At 32.9% G+C, this 7,467-nt stretch overlaps 1 protein-coding gene across 1 annotated transcript in view; it reads right to left on the bottom strand.

Annotated features, from left to right (window-relative positions):
- The window catches only part of RBBP8 (RB binding protein 8, endonuclease), a 99,429-nt gene extending 92,242 nt beyond the window's left edge, over positions 1 to 7,187 (bottom strand). Inside the window, exon 1 of the mRNA XM_081078771.1 lies at positions 6,953 to 7,187. The gene's annotated coding sequence lies outside the window, so the exon portion shown is untranslated. The remainder of the gene's footprint in view (positions 1 to 6,952) is intronic.
- Between the last annotated feature and the right edge of the window lie 280 nt (positions 7,188 to 7,467).

A 7,467-nucleotide genomic window follows, 5' to 3' on the forward strand; every position in this document is an offset into this window, starting at 1 on the left:
TGGCTAAAGTTCCTCACTTTCCATTCAAATTGCTGTACTCATTTCTCAGAAAATCCATTTTAGTTGTATAATGCATTAAAATTATATTGATAAACTAAGGAAAAAGCAGTTTGACCATATTTGTCCTGTAATAGTGATGTACTGGACAGCTTTGTGCTCCGCTTACTCCAGCCATTGCAGTGGCAACCAGGTGAAACCTGACAGCCCCTCACCTGACTTTCTATCCTAGGGGCTTATCTAAGCCTTTGGCAATAGAAGCACAACCTGAAAGTGTGAGGAAAGTAACAACTCATGAGGCAACGTTTAACTGATAGAAGTCAGAACTGGTGGCTAAAGGTTCCTCTTTCATGTCTTCAGCGTCATGGCTCCTAAGAAGATACTGGGATTGAGCCCTATCAGCCAATAGTAGGGGATAAACTCCAGAATGCACTTCTGTATTGGTTTTCCTTTCCTCCCCATTTCCTTCTCCTAATCCCCCATTTCTGTTCCCTGGGATGATTTCCCAAATAAAGAATATGCACATAATCTGGAGGATTTACGCTCTACTTTCCAGGGAGAATCCAAACTAAGACATAAAGGTTAAACATGAGATTTCTATTTTGCTATCTTTGTTATTAACGGAAAATTTAAATTTTGAAAGTTTGCATGCATGGATGAGAGTCAGATTAATTTCATGCAGTACTTTGTAAGAATGTTAATGATGATCCAAGATAGGTTGAATATCTGCATTTGAGGCTGTTTTTCTGATAGTGATTGATAATGGCTGCATTTGAAGGAACTCAAATACTTTCACTCAGTCCCTTACAGGTGAGAGAATCTTTTCTTGCTGCTTCTCAAACTTTATTGGACATTAGCATAATCTAGAAAATATGTAAATATACAGATTCATAAGGTCTACCTGCCAGAGATTCTAATGTGATATGTCTAGAATGGAGTTTAACAATCTGCATTTTTAATAGGCACCCCCCAGGTGAATCAGATGGTCCAGAAATTATACTTTGAGAAGCATTGCTACATTATTATAGTAATAATACTGCTGGGTATAATCATTATGAAGTAAATGAAAAATAACTGACTCCACAGGGACTGTTAGTGTCATGGTACCATTAATCACATGTTCTAATAAATTAAGCCAACAGTTATATTTAATCTGACTGAGAAGTCAGATTAAAAAGAATTAAATTTTTATTTCATAGTCACTTTGCTCTTACTTTGTTGAAATTTGATGTTACTTACTTGGCTTTAACATTAGTATTAACATGTGGTTTGTTATGGTACCAAGGAACTGCTGAGAATTTAATTTACGCTAGATGTGTTTAATGCATGCTTACTGGTGGAATTAGCAAAGGTCATTCATCTCAAAGAAGTACACACTTATGTCTTAAGAACTAAAACTGTGGGAAAAGAGATTGGTATTGTCAAGCTGGAATGGACTGAACCAATTTCTTACTGAATGGCCTGTAGCCAGGTTCCATATTTAGTGCACAGGTTTCTGGCCTGTAGCCAAGTTCCAGTGGTTCGTTCTATAATAGAGTTAAAAAACAGTATACTTGTTCTTCAGCAACATATATTTGTTTTAAATTTTGTCAGACAATTACTTGGAAAGTGACTAGGGCAGAATTCAACAGCTCACTAAAATGCTATGTAGATGGTATTTACCATTCAATTCTTACTATGTTATTGAAAATTGATTACAATATTTATATTTTCAGAAAAGTGAATGATTCTACCATCTCAGCTTGTATTTCATCTACTTTAAGTTAGGAGACCCCTGCCCTCCAAATTTTGACCTGTATATATTAAATGTAAATTTACTTATCGAAGATGTCATCACAGAAGAGATGAAGAGAATTGCTCCAAAAATAGTGTACTGCAAGCTACATAAAGTTATTGATCTTGTATTTCTAAATGTATTTCTGAAATTCATTAGACTTCAAATTAGTTTTCATGTTGGAAGGAGGTTTTTCTCACTCGTAATCTAAATCATTGTAGAAACAACAGGCAATGAACTTTCAGGGGAATAGACTTAAGATAGAACTTTGAAACTAAAAATTTGCCACGCAAGTTATATTTTTACTTTGTCAGTAATAATAACTTCTAATAGAACAGTTTTATGATTATTTTTAAGGCTATATGTCTTTAACATGATGAGATATAACATTCTCTATTTCCCAGTTCATTTTTGATGCATTGCAAATTTGGTTGTTAGCCCTGAATTATTTAAATTAGCTACAGACAATCCCCAATTTACATGGTTTGACTTTTTGGCCTTAAGATGGTGCGAAAGTGATGTGAATTTGTTTCGTAGAAACCATACTTGGAATTTTGAATTTCAAACTTTTCTAGCAATATGCAGTACAGTACTGTCTCCTTGATGCTGGGCACGTCAGCAAGCTGTAGCTTCCAGTCAGTGATGTGATTACGAGGGTAAGCCTGTGATAGTAAATGCATTTTCAACTTAATGATATTGTTGATTTGATGGGTTTATTGGGATATAACACCATCGTAAGCTGAGAAGCATCTGTATTTATGTAGAAACATTTAAGACATATTTTTTAAATTTATGTTATGACTCCCTGCCTTCTTTTCAATTGTTTATAGTAATATCTACTCCAAATGTGTGAAAATAAATGCAAATTAATAGTTACGTAAGATTAAATTGCTTATGTATCCAATAAAATAGTTTTAATAAGAATGTATAATTAGTGAGCTTAACTGGTAAGTGGCACTTTTTTCTTTAGGTATACCATCTACGTACAAACTTTTCAATTTAAGAGAAAAACAAATTTATTTACCATGGATATAAATTTAAATTATATTATCAGTACTAAGCTTATTTGTATAGCAATTAAACATCTTGCAATAGCTCAATAAGATCAGTTTGTGAATCCATTTGTTGGTTCTAATATCAAGTCATAACCATGTTCCTGCTCTTAGCTCTTGAACTACCTTCTGATGATGACATACATTTCATAAATACGTATGTTGCATGTGAACTTTGCTCATTGGCTCCATCTCCTAATCAACAAATGGGTCTCAAGCTAATTTAATATTATTTTTAGAAAATGTTAAATTCTATTCTACCTTACGTATTACACCCAAAACATTTTGGACTCACCCTCCTTATCATTTCCTATCAAGGAAATGCAATACAATTGAATAAATTTAATTTGGAAGAGAATCTTTTGGAGGGGAAAAAACATTCTAGAGCCCTGAAGAATTCAATTTATAGTAGAAAGAGCATAATCCTTTGAGCATATAGAAATCTTTGGACAAATAATTTGATGTCATACGAGATAATAGATATGAATAGATATAAAATGTCCTTGAAAAACTCAGTTACTAGGCACAAGTAAGGGGTAATTTGTTCTATGTATGTCATAGTTCCTTTCTTTGGTATAGATGATTGAAATTTGAATTTTAAAAATTATTTAAACCTTTTAATTACTTAGTATATTGCTCTCAAATATGTTTTAAAAGAATTCTTGACTCTTTAAGTGGATTCAATTGTATGGGTTTCTCATTTAATAAAGTTAAAATATTTTCTGATATTAGATCTTAATGCTTTCCAAGGTTGCTGATTTAATTTTTATCTCTCTGACAAAAATAAAATATATTTTCTAAGTTAAGCTTTGACTTCACTCACTCAAGCTATTTGTTGAAATTTATTATACATTCTATTAATGGGGTGGAAAATATATTGACATTTGTTGCACCTACTATGTTCTAGGAACTGTGCTAGGCGTTTTCTACACCATAGATCATGTAATCCTTCCAACAATTCTTAGCGAATGGTATTAGTTTCCCTAACTTAGAGATGGAGAAAAGAGAATTCAGAGGGTTCAGTAATTCGCAAGGGTAAACTGGTTTGCAGCAGAGTCAATATTCAAACCCATCTCAAAAACCTCTATATTTTTCAACATACTACCCTTGCTCTTGTCTGTAAAGATAAGAAACAAATGGAGGTGATTATATTCCAGAGTCCACTTGGACTGAACTAAATTTACCAAACTTAGAAGCATCCCTAAGGTAGGATTTTCCCTGTGAAAAGATAAGGGGATTAGGAAAATTAACATTTAGTTCCAGGAGTTAGAATTGAAAATTTTGAGACTTTGGTTCTCAGGCCCATTTCCTTGGAATTCCTGAAGCTAAAAACATTCAAAGAATTTTTGATCAATTATAAGCATAGCACTGTATTAAGAGCTCACCACTTAAATAACAAGTTCTATCATCTCAGACATGGGTTTTGAATCCTGCAGTTCTGGTCTTCATAACCTTATTGAAACTTTCTTGTCAGTTCTAACCAAATTTTAGATGTACTAACTCTTTAGGCAAAAATCCTAAACTATGTCAATATAAAAGTGACTAAAACAATACAAGAATACATGCATACTAAGAAAATAAACAGTTGAGTTAGTTTAAAGCAATATTAAGTCAGAAAACGACAGCAAGATCCTCAAACATGAAGGGGAATGTGAAGCAAATATTAAGGAGTGTGTCAGTTTGATACAAAATTTTATGATGGCATTAAGAGATTAGGGTTTGAAGTGGTAGTCACCTTCATTACCAAAGGTAACTCCATAAATTTAGCCACTGTGACAAAAAAAGTTTGGGGACAACAGTGATATAGATTAAAATATAAAAACAAATAATTTCTTAGTTCAGCAAAGACTCATTAACATAACTCTACAATACAATTTTATCTTTCTACAAATCCTTTAGAAAACAGATTAGATTTCATGTAGCATTCAGAAGAGTCAATGTAGGGTGGTGAAAAAAAACCTATTAGTCTGGGCTGGTATTCAGGAAACTGAGATGTTCTGGTGCCAGAGCGACCCTTAAGTTATATAGTAGTGATTCACCTGCATTTTGGGGCTTTTCATTCAACTCAAGCATGAGGAGTTGGATTCCTTAGTTATATTTAAGAGTCCTTCTTGCTCAGAAGTGTTAGGATTCTAAGTGCTTTTGGCAGGAAACCCATGAAGATATTCAGGAAGGAAAGAGGTTACTGTTGTTAAGAAAGCTAACATTGTTGACAAAAACAGTCATTGTGTGAAACTGTGTCGCTAGGAATAAAGGAATTCATCCAATGAGACTTAAAGAATTGAAAGATTTTTAAATGAGTATAACCATTTTTGACCCGGGCCCTGAGATAATTTAGAGCCGTATAAAATACACACACACACTCTCCTAATTTGATTGATAAATCCCTATATCCTTAATTTTAATCAAAACATCACAATGTATGAATATTTTAAATGAATCAATTTATGGAAATACATAAAATTCATGATTAATAGCACTTTCATATATTTGAAACGGAAAATCCTATTAAATGAAAACCATTGAATCCCTCTCCAAAATGTAGAGTTAAGCTTAAAATTTTGCCCAAGGATTTTTATGAAACATACATCTAGCTTTTATTGCTTTTCTTAAAATCATAAATATAAAAATGCTCAATAAATAAATTTGAATTCCAAGTTAAGTTTATTTGCAAACAGTAAGCCCTGTATTTTAAACACTATATGATTTAAAATGTGTTAATTACCATATATAATATATTCACCAAAAACACTCAAAGTATACTCTGTTGACATGTCTATATCTTACCTGAAAAGAGAAAATTTCACCCTACTAAAAATTTTGATCCATGTTTCCTTCAATTTGTCAGAATACAGCTTATGCTGAATAAAATTAATTTTGGTTTGCTGAATCAGCACATTCCTTTTGCAGATTCAACATTACATGGCTTTTTAGAAGTTTAGCTGAATTATCAGCAGTTTTATGCAGAATTGCTTTGGAGTGAAAAAGTATCCAAAGAGTTTTGCTAAAAAAAAAAAAAAAAAAGGAAAAAAAGAACTCTTATCTGAATATTTATTCTCACTTAAAAAATTCTTTATTAGCATTCTAAAGAAATTTATAGCCTTTGAGTTTGAACACAATGACAAAGGAAGGACTCTAGTGACAATGAAAGTGTGCATCAGTCTTGCTAGGCTCAAGGCAAAGTTATATTAAGATAGCTTACAAATAGCTTTAGACAGGAGAATATTCAGTATAAATCTGTTAAAAAATTATTTTAATTTCCAAATAAATTCATGTGTAAATTGTAACATTAAATTGAATGCCAAGAAGGTACAGGCGTTCAATTCAACCTGACATTGAGGGGTTAGTTTGGTATGCCAAAATAAATCTAAACGGATTGGTAACTTTCATTTTAAATGACACGAACTGCTAACATAAATTAATCGGATCAATGAAAGAGAGACATAAAATAATTATTTTCAAATATAATACAAAGGAACGGAAGATACAAATTTTCTTGAACCCCAAAAGTTGTTCAGATGTAATAAGGCATGACAAAACCTGTCTTCATTCCTTTCTATTCAGCTCAGCAAGTGCTTTTGAGCTCCAATAGTTAATCAGTTACCAGATTCCACAATGTTTTTTTTTTCACACTCCTCAATTCTTGCTGTGAATTGTTCCTCTAGTGTACTTAGGATCACCAAGGAAGCCAACACCATTTTTTTTACACCTTAAAAAAGCAATTATTATTTCATCCACAATTAGATTTATCATATAAAATTGTTCCTGAATAGCAACAGTCTATAAAACATAATAGGATATTATCAAAGAAGTAGATGGCTTAAGATGAATCATTAATAGGTGAAATATATTTAGCAAAATTGTTCAACTCAGCTTTTTAAATGACTGTAGGCATGCCCAACTTACAAAAAAGTATAGCCAAAGTGTATTATATACCAAATAACCTTTATCCAAACAAATCAGTGAACAAATATGCAAGTGTTACAAAACCATATAGAACCAGTTTTATATAAAAGGTATAATGCAGTTATTATCATATTAAAAATAGACATCTTCTTAAAACATTTAATTCAACCTTCCAAAAGTGCACAGAAAACTGAGAAATATATAAAAAAATGTATTAACTTACCCTTCAATTTATTTAGAAACCCTCTGCTCTTGGTCAAAAGCAGAAGGTGTTTCACTGCTGACTTTCCCTGAAGCTATGAACTTAAACAGTAAATCAGTGGAAGCCACCTCTCTGGACCACGCTAGAGTTTACTAGACACTACTGCTATGTGGAAGAGTTGTGCTGCATCTAAGCTATATACAGTGTGCAATGGATAACCTAATATGTCTTTCATTTAACTGGCTGGGCAGGTTTCTACCGTCTGTGGAACATGGAATCAAACCAGAATATGTTGGCATAACAGGCCAGTCAAACCGGTTCTTCTGTAGGTCCACAACCTGTCCAACCAGTCGGCATCAAAGGCTAGCCTAACAAGCTGCAGCGGCTCAGTTCTGCTAAGCTTGTACTGGGTGAGTTATCCCCACCTGCAACTTCCAATAAACTGCTCAGAATGTTGTAGCCTCCAGCAAAGTAATTCAGAGTTCTAGTGGGAGGGGTAGATCTGTGTCAGGTATAGCAAGCGTCCATTGTTATAA

Source organism: Rhinolophus hipposideros (assembly GCF_964194185.1).
Source record: "Rhinolophus hipposideros genome assembly, chromosome: 17".
Taxonomy (NCBI): Eukaryota; Metazoa; Chordata; class Mammalia; order Chiroptera; family Rhinolophidae; genus Rhinolophus; species Rhinolophus hipposideros.